The sequence below is a fragment of the Orycteropus afer genome, unplaced genomic scaffold, assembly GCF_000298275.1.
Source record: "Orycteropus afer afer isolate SDZICR_OR568_19922 unplaced genomic scaffold, OryAfe1.0 scaffold00581, whole genome shotgun sequence".
In the NCBI taxonomy this organism is placed as follows: domain Eukaryota; kingdom Metazoa; phylum Chordata; class Mammalia; order Tubulidentata; family Orycteropodidae; genus Orycteropus; species Orycteropus afer.
The window spans coordinates 1,216,829-1,228,233 of NW_006922168.1; the positions used below are offsets into that span (position 1 = coordinate 1,216,829).

Consider the following 11,405-nt stretch of genomic DNA (forward strand, 5'->3'; position numbering starts at 1 on the left):
ACTGATTGAAGAGTTATTCAGTGGCACCTCATTTAATTTCACTTCTTCACTTCTTTCGTCCCCGTCCTCCTTTATTTACTGAGAAGGAGCATTTTGCTCCATCTGAGGTCTGAGGAGGACAATGACAACAGTGTACAAATAGAAGCCACTCCTGTAACAGAGGAGTGGCTGTCACGTCCTTCCCTCATTCCTGCAGCTTCAAGTGGGATGTCTTGCCTCTTAGGAATATGGCGCTTTCTTATGCCTACAGCTTGTGTAGGTAAAACTCCATGGGTGAGAAAGTACGATAGAGCAGGATGAGAAATGGGAGTCAACTAAGAGGCAGTCTGCTTTTTAACACCTGTCCCCCTGCACATACACAAGCATCCGGTTATATTTATTTATGAATCTTATTCTCCTTTTTGTCTTTGGACAGCTGCTAGGAATGATGGCGGATGGTTCTGAGCAGTAGCAGGGCTGAAAGAAGTCAGGGTGGGTAGGACAGTTCTTTCATGGGAGGGATGGGGTGGAGAGTAGGTCACTATGCAGGTTGTCCTCTGGCCTCACACGTAGTTTTATGTTTCTAGGTACACGGTGATTGTCTGACTCATTCCTGTGTGCCAAGGATTGGCACTGTGCCTTACATGTTATAAATATGATCCAGGCTTCCCTAATGCTGTTGTTGTGGTTAGCTGCCATGGACCCCGCCTCATGGCCACCCCAGGCACAAGTTCCGACTTTGTTGTTCTTGTTGGCTGACTTTCAGAAGTAGAGTGCCAGGCCTTTTTTCCTGGTCCATCCTAGTCTAGAAGCTCCAGTGAAGTCTGTTCAGCATCACAGCAACATGGGAGCCTGCACTGACAGGTGGGTTGGTGGCTGTGCTGGCCATACATTGGCTGGGAATCGAACCTGGGCCTCGTGCATGGATTGGAGTCCCTGGATGGCACAAATGAGTGGGCTGGCAGTCTGCCTTGTAAAGACTATAGCCTCAAAAACCCTACGGAGTAGTTCTCCTCTTTAACACATGAGGTCACCATTATTTGGGATGCGAAGGGTTCTCTCACATGTGATGTGAGACTTCTACCCCTGAAGTACCACTGTCCTCTCTCTTATGCTGCTGTTGTTGTTGTCAAGTCAGTTTTCCACTCATAGTGATCCCATGAAAGAGCTCTGGTGGTGCAGTACTTAAGGCATTCAACTGCTAACCAAAAGGTCAGTGGTTTGAACCCATCAGCTGCTCCACAGAAGAAAGATGAGGTGATTTGCTTCTGTAAAGGTTTACAGCCTTGGAAACCAGGTGTGGGCCTCTATGAGCCAGAATCAACTTGATGGCAGTCAGTTTTTTTTTTTTTTTGAGTAGCCCCATGTGACAGAGTAGAACTGCCCCATAGGTCTTCCTAGGCTGAAATCTTTATGGGAACAGGTCACCATGTCTTTCTCCCATGGAACCACTGGATGGGTTTGAGGCATCAACTGAGTCTAACTGAGGTTAGCAACTGAGTGCTTAACTCTTGCGCCACCAGGCCTCCTATTTCCCTAACACTAAATGTGCATAATTCCTTTTTTTGAGCATTTTATTATGGTTTGGTGAAAATTTATAGAGCAAAGTAGTTTCCATTCAACAACTTATACACATTGTGTTTTGTGACATTTGTTGTAATCCTCTCACTGTATAAATAGGTGTGATTTTGGGGGCCTGAATGCTGTGGTTCTGGAAGTGAGAAGAAATAAACTTTCTTCTTTCAATGGAGAAAGCCACTCTCAATGCCTTACTACCAATCAACTGGGTGAGGTTCACCCCTCGGTTTAGAAGCTGAAATTCAGTGTGGCTGTAAGACACCAACGCTAAATTTTGTCTTGGCAAGAGATGGCATAGGATCCTTAGTAGTATTTTCTTAACGTTCTGGAAAATAGGATGATGTGTGGCACATAGGTATGAAAGGTTCTCAGAAGCCAAACAAGGTGCTAGAGATAGTACCTCAGAGCTCCAAGACCAGTGTCCCAAGAAATCCAGGAGTAAGCCTCATGGGCTTTTCTGACCTCACCTCGAAAGTCATGTCGGGTCAATCTGCTTTACTCTTAACAAAACCAAATTCACTGCCGTCGAGTCGGATCCAACTCATAGTGACCCCTCCTTGGGTCTCCGAGGTGGTACCACTGTGGAAGTAGATTGCTCAACCTTCCTTCCAAGGCCTGGCTGGTGGGTTTGAATGGCCAGACTTCTGTTTAGCAGTCACATGCCTTAGGCGTTGTGCCACCAGAGCTCCTGCTTTACTCGTACCTGAAGCAGGTTCGAGAGGAGGGCACTCTGCTCCCCCACCCCAGGAAGTGTGGAAGAGAATTTATAGACGGGGTTTAAAGCAGTCATTGGATCCTAGTGGAGACAAATTCCTTCCGACCTGCCTGGGATACGAAACGTAGGTCATATTTGTGATGCAGGAATGATTGTTAACATTTTTTGGGTCTTTCTTGAAGCCTGGGCTGGGGACCACTCCTGCATGCCTCTCCAGCATCTTTCACTCCCAGCCATCCTCCTCCACACACTGTGTTGTGGCAGATGACTCACTTGTTTACAGACTGTGCAGATGGAAGTAAACTCTTGTTCATCATCACAGTCCCAGCATGGCGCCTTGGACGGAGTAGATGGTCAACAAGTGCTTTAAAAACATTTTATTGTCACAAAATATGTAGAACAAAAAAATTGCCATTTTACCCAGTTGAGGTGTACAATTCAGTACCATTAATTACATCACTGTGTTGGGCTATTTCCAAAAGTTCTTCATCATCCCAAATGGAAATGTCGTACCTTTAAGCTATAACTCCCTGTTCTCCCCTCCTCCTCGCCCCTGGCAACCACGAATAAACTCTGTGCTCTATGTATTTGCCTCCTAGATGTTTTATACAAGTGGGATCATACGGTGTTTGGACACATATTTTTGTCCTGACTTGCGTGTCTGACTTACTTCACTCAGCATAATGTTTCCATCGTTCACCCACAGTGAGTCTGTAACAGACCTTCATTTATCTATGGCTGAGTAACAGGCCATTGTCTGCATAGACCACATTTTGTTTATCCATTTGTCTGTTGATGGACACTTGGGTTATTTCTACTTTTTGGCTACTGTGAATAACGCTGTAGTGAACACTGGTGTACACGATCTCTGTAAGCTCCTGCTTTCAAGTCTTTTGGGTATGTATACCTAGGAATAGAATTGTTGGGTCATATAATAATAAACATCTTTTTTGGTTTGGTTTTATAATAATTCTGTGTTTACCTTTTCGAGACACCAGCAAACTGTTTTCTATAGTGGCCGTACCATTTTACATTCTCATCAGCAATGCACAAGGGTTCCAATTTCATCACATCCTCGCTGAACATATTATTTCATTAATAAAATCAGTGCAAAGCTGGTTCCTGTGAGATGAAGGTTAACCATGTCCCACATGTCCAAATTCTCCAAGCTGCTGTGACACCCTGTCATCATCTTGACATCAGCTATTCCCCTTCCCCTCAGCTGTCTTCTGCTACCTGTTGGATTTGGTAATTGTCTCATAGAACTCAGGGGCTGTATTATAGTTCTATGGTTTGTTAGGGAAGCAACAGGCTACAGTGTGGGATCAGGGTTAACTTGGAAGGAACATAAACAGTGTCAACATGGAAGTAATAGGCTACAACTCAGAGTTAGTGTTGGGGAGCACACAGGCAAGGTCTGGAAGGCTCCCCCAAAATGAAGAGCACACCCTTCCCTTCTTCAGTGCAGGAAGCTCTGTCCACTCTCATGGCCACTCTGCTGTGCACGCCACGCCTCTCAGGACAGGCCTCCTCTTGGCCTTGCGTACCGCTCGGAGTTCTCTCTCTGTCTCTCTCAGGCCTCTAGCCATCTTCAGTGTCGCTGCCTTTGACCTGTGTTATAGCACTTCTAGCTTTGCTGGCAAGCCTTCTGCCCAAAGCGCTTAGCTCTCTCTCTCTTTCTCTCTCTGCTGCTTCTCCCTTCTCTTCCCCTTGCCTCTGACTATCTCTGTTGGGTTGGCTCCTTACCTAGGCAAGTGGCTTGATCCTATTCGATTGATTTTCAAGCCACTATTTGCATAATAACCGACCAGTCCCCTCATTGGCCTGCAAGTAGCTCCATCTGTTTGCATAATAACCAACATTTTCTCCTGGCAGAGGTTTTACACACCTGTTTGGATAGTAAACTGTCTAATCCCTGCAAGACGATGGCCTAGCAAATCATCTTGGCAGAACTACAAACCCAGGGCCAGAAGGGCCATATAGAAAGAGAAACCCATTGCACTGCACTAGTCAACACTTAACGATTTTCCGTTTTCCTGGTAATAGTCATCCTAGTGGATGTGTCAAAATACTTCTTGAATTCAGTTAACCTAAGAAAGCCCCTGCACATAAGTGCTCAAGCTGTAGCATGCCACCTTTTGCTTCCTTGAATTTGTCACTGGATATAAGAAGCCTTCCGACAATCCTAGGTAGAGTCGTTCTGAATGGAATCCCGACGGCTGAAGGGGTCAGCAGTCTAGTGGATGCAGTGGCTCAAAGGACCCCTTCTGTCACCCTCCCCGCTGTTCACTGATTTCTTTGGTGCCTCACATGAGCCATGTTATAAATAACAAGGACCTCGTTGTAGCTGGCTTCATGGAAAGCGGAAAATACTGAGCTCTGTGTGCATAGAAGCCCACCATTGGGGAGGATAGACTGGAACTTCCTGTTTTCGTGGTCATTGCTCACCTTTGTCATGAGTGGCAGCTTCTCTAATGCTCTGGAGTCTCCTGAGTGACCATACAGTGTTTCTTTGTTGGGGCAGCATCTGATTCCACCCGTCCTTTGTGCAGTAACAATGTGGCGGTGTAGACATGAGAGCTGGCGAAAATCGTTATTTAATGAAGCTCTCCAGTGGCCATGATGTAGTCTTACCTGATGCCTTCAAGCCAGAGTCCTGGAGTGCTTTGTTCATTATGTCCCTGAAATCTCTAAGGACCTTGAGAGACAGATAATAAATAACCCACCTGTGGACTGTTAGTCAATTGATAGAGACTTGGGTCACACTGGGGGTTAATGAAAACGGGAGTCAAATTTCTCACTCCCAGTGTTGTCTTCGAGTTTCTGGAAAATCTCCCACTGACTGTTGTTTTACTATCAACATTGAGTGGGTATCTGAATGGATAAGCTGCCTACTTGATAGCAAGGCTGAAGGGAACTCAAACTTGAAAACATTATTTTTATTCCAGGTGGTGGTGGTTACAAAGAGGTTATAATTTGAAGAAGGTGTGAAGCTTAGAGAGACATCTCTTAGCAAGAAATACATTCTTCTTACTTATTTGAGGGTCGGGGAGAGAACATAGTTCAAGGGCAGAGGTTAAGTAGTGAGTTTGTCTGTCTCTTTTCTAGCAGTTTCTCACCGACCTATGTTGATGGCTGGGCTGAGAGCTCTCTGTCGCCAGCAGTGAACGTTTTATAAACACTGGGCCATCTGCAAACTTACCCCTGGGCTTGTCCGTCGCCTTCTGGATTGGCTGATGTTGGAGCGTTTTTAGGCGTGGGCTTCCTGTTTCATTTATTTATTTTAAGTGATGTGATTCAGCTTGCGTGGTAGGGGTGGGGGCAGCCTTTTGTGCTCTGTAAAATCCAACCACTTTTTGTCACGAAAGTAGGAAGAGAAAATAAGCCATGTGCATGTGAAGTTAGTTATGTCATGGTGGGCAGCAGGCAGCCGGGGCTCCGGGACTGGCTGGTGTTCAGGCTGAGAAGAACAAGAAGGCCATCTGTTGACTGATGACTCTGTCCACATGTGGCACTTATATGCAGCTATGGATGATAGTTGGTGTGGGAGGCTGGTGAAAATTGTTATTTAATGAAGGCATACAGCACACTCTTTGTATGACTGAATACGAATAGCTTGGGTTTTGTTATAGATGTAGATTACCTAGCACTACTTGTAATCTGTCCTGGAAGAAGTGCAGCCATAATGCTCCTGGGAAGCAAGATTGGCCAGACTTCGTCTCACCTACTTTGATCGTGTTCTCAGAAAGCACCATTCACTGGAAAAGGATGTCACGCTTGGTAAAGTGGAGGGTCAGCGAAAAAAGGGGAAGACCCTCAACGAGATAGACTGATACAGTGGTTGCAGTGATGGGCTCAGATACAGCAAGCGTTGTGAGGATGACACAAAACTGGGTAGTGTTTCGTTCTGTTGTGCATAGGGTCGCTATGAGTTGGAGTCGACTTGATGACACTTAACAGTCTTGAATGTAGGAGACCTGGTGGTCCAATGGTTAAGCACTGAGCTGCTAACTGAAAAGTTGACAGTTTGAACCTACAGGAGAAAAGATATGACTTTCTGCATAAAGATTCACAGCCTAAGAAACCCTGTGGGGCAGTTCTGCTCTGCCCTAAGACGTCACTATAAGTCACAATGAGTTTGTGGGCAATAACAACAACAACAACGTTGAATCTTAGACTCAAATCCTTAAGGGGCTCTGTTAGATCTTCAGTAGTCACGGGATACAATAGCACCTGCCCCATTGCTGATTCGCCTTAGAGCATGATGTTACCCAGTTAACCCAATTTCTGTGAAATCCCTTCTGACTCATGGTGACCCCACGTGTGTCAGAGTAGAAAGTGCTTTGTAGAATTTTCTTTCGTTAGGGTTGCCATGAAAAGCAGTAACTTCATCTAACTACCTTATCCTCCACTTGACCTCCATCTGCCTTCATATAAAAACAGCACAGGAACCCACAGGCCATCCTTCCCACGGTTCTCTCCACTCTCACTGGGGCAAGAAATGTCACTAAGTGGACTCAGGCTCTCCCATACAGCATGAAACAGGATGAATGAAAATGTCTTGTTGAAGAGTGTTGTTGTATTATCTTCGGGTGGAGGAAGGGGCAGGGATGAGGCAAAGGTAGGGGAGGTCTAGGGCTCTCTTGGTGATCAGAATCTGCCCGATGGAGGGCACTGAGCCCAGAGCTGATCCAGAGGGGGGCTTCATGTAAGAGGACAGGGCTAAAATGCACTGAGCTAAAACTGCCTCAAGCTGTGTGTGAGGGAAGGGACGCGAAAAATCTATTCTTCCTCCTGCAACTCCCTCAGCCCTCAGGTGGAAGGGTAGGGGGCACCTAAGAGGGAATAGAGTTGCGATTTTCCCAAAGTGTCACCAGTGGTTCCCAGAGTTGCTGGCAGGTAGTGAGTGGGGACACATCCCCTAGTGCTGCCTGCTTCTTCCCGCAGCTCAGGGTTTCTTCTCTCTGCCTGTGAGCACCAAGGCCTATAGCACATCAGAGATACAGTTCCTTCATCTTGACCACATCATTCTCATCCATCACCACAGGTCGATGAACCTCTGTTTCCACCAGCTGTTTTGATGGTCTCCAGAGTCTCATGTATGTAGCACTTGAGGATACCCTAAAAATAGTGTGACTGGTATCGTAGAAACATCTAGGTGGTTGTACGTCTTTTCTGCTGCCAGATTGAGAACATCAAACTTGGATGTTCTTAGATGTCTACCATTGCCCTTTCTCATCTACCACTGGAAGGGCAGACACTCAGTGCTGTACAAAGATGCCCAGAGCCATGGAGCTGGGGGTGGTAGTACACCCCGTGGCAGTGTTGGCATAGGTGTCAAGCTGTAGCTCTTCAGAGATGTCAGCGTGAGCTCTGGCTCAGAGAACTCAGTGATGATCAGTTTGAGGAACTAGAGGATGCCCTTGTTGGTGGGGATGGACAAGGTATTGCCTGATTCTGGGTCAGTAACTGTGCCTGTGGCTCTTACTTCAGATGAATGAAGAGGCAGCATCAAATAAGCTGGTATTAGGAGAAATTCAGATAAGTGGTTCAAAGGAGGCCTGTAGGCCCACCTGTCTCCACACTTCCGTTTTGTGTTCTTCGAGATCATAGATGTGCACCAAAGCTGGTTTATAGTAGCAGTGCAGGATGTGGATGAAATCAGTGATGGTCAGCATGCTCATGAAACTTTGCCTCTTTCTGTCCCACAGGGAGGCAGCTTCTACCCCATTAGTCACCAAGACAAAGAACACTCTCTTCGCCTGTAGGGAATTACCAAATACAACTAATTTGGAGCTGGTGGGAATCAGGTCATAGGGGTGATGAGACTTCATGAAGCAAGTGGACGCACTGTTGTTGGGTTCTGGGTTCTCCTGAGTGTGCTCACTTCCAGAGCTAAGGAACCATCAGAAGAAGTGGCCATTGCCATCGCAAGAGGCACTGCCTTGGCTCCTTCACTGTAGGAAACTCCATAGGGTTTTCAGGGGGTGGTTTTTCTAGAGATTTATTGCCAGGCCTTTCTTGTGAGGTGCCTCTGTGTGTACTCTAACCTCCAGTCATTTGGTGAGCAGCTCAACGTGTTCACCATCTGCACCAGCCACGGACTCCAAGCAGGACTTGACTTAGCAGCTAGACTCAGTCTGCACTGTTGATAGACCATCCACTTGCCAGACATGGGTTGTGGTGCAGCTAACACAATGAGAACAACAACAAAACCCCATTCCCATCACATCAGTTCCACCTTCTGTTACAGGGTAGAACTGTCATGTGGCGTTCTTGGCTGTCATCTTGATGGAAGCAGATCATTGGGTCTTTGTGTCACTGCTTGGTGGATTCAAACTTTGAACCTTGAGGTTAATAGTTGTGTACAAGCCGTTTGTGCCACCCTGTGCAGCTCCGTGACAGTTAATTGTTTGGTGGCTCTAGAAGACAAAGAGAAAATGGTAAAGGCAATGAAGGGAACACAGGCCAAAGAAGAACACTCTTGTCAACCACTAACTCAGCCCATTGAGAACTGATGCCATCATTTGGAAATGTGAAACCTTGTCCTAGTTCTTTCCCACTGTTCATAGGACCATGAGCAGGTCTGATTAACCCTCTCTGGTCTCGTCCTGCAGAATGAATAGGGTTGCAATTGACATGCTCTGTGCTAAAGAATCTAATCCTGTCTAGAATCATTTCAGTCCCCAAAGATTAGCATTTAAAGTGTAACTTCCCCATTATTTTAAACTTAGGTCATGGTGATGTGATGGAAAAGCAGGCTAGATGACACTTAAGTCATATTGTATGAGCACTTTGATTGATCAAGTCTTCCAGCCATCCATTCATCATATATTTATTAAGCACCCATGTGCACAGCTCTGTGCTAGATATCAGGAAAACAGAACAAAATGATGGCCTCAGTTTCAGAGCAATTCAAATCTAGCAAAGACACAAACAGGTTATAACAAATAATTTCAGTGCAGTTGCCTCTATTAGATAGAGCAGTGATATGAAGGAGGAGGGGTAATGCTACATGTTTGGGGGAGGAAGATGAGTGATCAGGGAGGGCTTCAAAGAAAGGGAGGCACATAGCTGGGTTTGGAGGGGTAATTAGCATTTCTGAAGGGCACATTCTCAGGAACAGTGTATGCAAAGTCATGGAGAATAAAAAACGTTCATCAGATGACAAGGTATTTGGTACATCTTCACTTGCAGCCTTGCTGGGCAGTAGTCTGATGGGTAATTTCAGGTGACTTAAGATTTTCCAGTAATGTCTCAGACAGTGTTTTCACTGCTATTCATAAGGTTTTCAGTGACCATTATTTCCAAAGTGTGTGGTCCCGTCCTTTTCCTAGTTTTTCTTAGTCAGGAAGCTCCAGTGAAACCTGTTCTCCATGGGTGACAGGTTTGAGCAGAGCTCCCAGAAATACAGGTGGCATGGCCACCAGCCTCACAGCAATGTGCAAGCCACCACGGTATGACAAACTGACAGACAAGTGGTGGCAGTCAGGAAATCAGATGTTGTCTTGTACTTGGAAAATATGCTACAATAGACCTCTTTGAAGTGTTAAAGAGCAAAGATGTTACTTTGAAGACCAAGGTGCACCTGACCCAAGCCATGGTATTTTCATTGGTCTCATGTGCATGTGAAAGCTGGACAATGAATAAGGATGACCAAAGAAGAGTTGATGCTTTTGAATAGTGCTGTTGGTGAAGAATACTGAAGGTACCAAGGTCTTCCAGAAGAACTAACAGATTGTCCTGGAAGAAGTGCAGCCAGAATGCTACCTAGAGATGAGAATGGCCAGACTTCCTCTCACCTACTTTGTTCATGTTGTCAGAAGGGACCATTCCCTAGAGAAGGATATCATGTTTGGTAAAGTGGAAGGTCAGCGAAAAAAGGGAAGACCCTCAGTGGGACGGATCGATGACACAGTGGCTGTGATGATGGGCTCAGTCATGACAAGGATTGAGGGGGTGGTGCAAGACCAGGCAGTGTTTCCTTCTGTTGTATATGGGGTTGCTGTGAGTCAGAGCTGCCTTGCCAGCACCTAACAACACACAATCTTCCATGGAGCAGTGGTGGCTCAGTGGTTGAAGCATTTGGCTGCTAACCAAAAGGTCAGCAGTTTGAATCCACCAGCCGCTCTGTGTAAGAAAGGTGTGGCAGTCTGCTTCTGTAAATATTTACAGCCTTGGAAACCCTATGGGCATTTCCACTCTGTCCTCTAGGGTTGCTGTGAGTCAGAATCGACTCTGTGGCAGTGGGTATTTAAGATCTCCCAGGCATTTCTCTCCTTTGGGATGTTGACGGTTGAGTTAAGCTTCTGAGATTTTCAGTGGATTCCTGATTCTTGCCAATGGTGTGATGTTTATGTTTATTCAGATCTACATCTACTTTGTGTCTTTTCTGCCACCATTGCCATGCTGCCTGTGACTGGCTCCTCTGGAAGACGTCTCTTCTCCATACTACGTATGCGTGACAGCAGGGACCGTGGGCTGGAGGGTGCTCCACTTGGGAAGAAGCCTTGCCTTGGATCTCCTTGCTGGGCACCCTTAGTCAGGCATATGCACGCAGGCACTGCTGTGGAGTCAGCTCCGACTCATAGCGACCCCTCCTTGGGTTTCCGAGGTGATATCACTACGGAAGTAGATTGCCCAATATCTCTAAGACTCAGTTTCTATGAAGAAAAGTGGATTTTAAGCATGACTGTACAGAGAGCTTCTGTCTCATAGTAGATGCTTGGGATCCAATATTGTTACTATCACTGTAAACAAAACCTATGAGAACCTGAACTCAATGGGACTGCCCTGGTTTTCCGAGTTTTGAGGGCTCTCTGCCTTTGATGGGGTGTGGTCACTTTTCTATCACTCTCTGTTTAGCAAGTCAGGGTTTCATTCTAATGGCTGTCCTAAGTTGGTTCTGACATAAGTCAGATGTCTTTTTTTTTTTTTTTTCAGTCTTCATCATTATTGCCTTTATTTTCAATATCTTTATCAATCTGCTATTTGTCTTCAGGAGTTGGAAACATTACATATAAACATAGAGATATGGTTCCGGCAAGATGGCGGACTAGGCAGAAGGACTGCACAGACCCTCTTCAACAAAGAAAAGGGAAACCAATTGACACAGACACAGAAGATAATCTTG

General features: G+C 45.9%; 1 protein-coding gene and 1 pseudogene across 1 annotated transcript in view; one reads left to right on the top strand and one right to left on the bottom strand.

Annotated features, from left to right (window-relative positions):
* Positions 1-11,405, top strand: part of TIAM2 (TIAM Rac1 associated GEF 2) — a 583,282-nt gene that overhangs the window by 301,099 nt on the left and 270,778 nt on the right. The gene's annotated exons all lie outside the window — the stretch shown is intronic.
* On the bottom strand, positions 7,221-8,201 carry LOC103210274 (annotated as a pseudogene).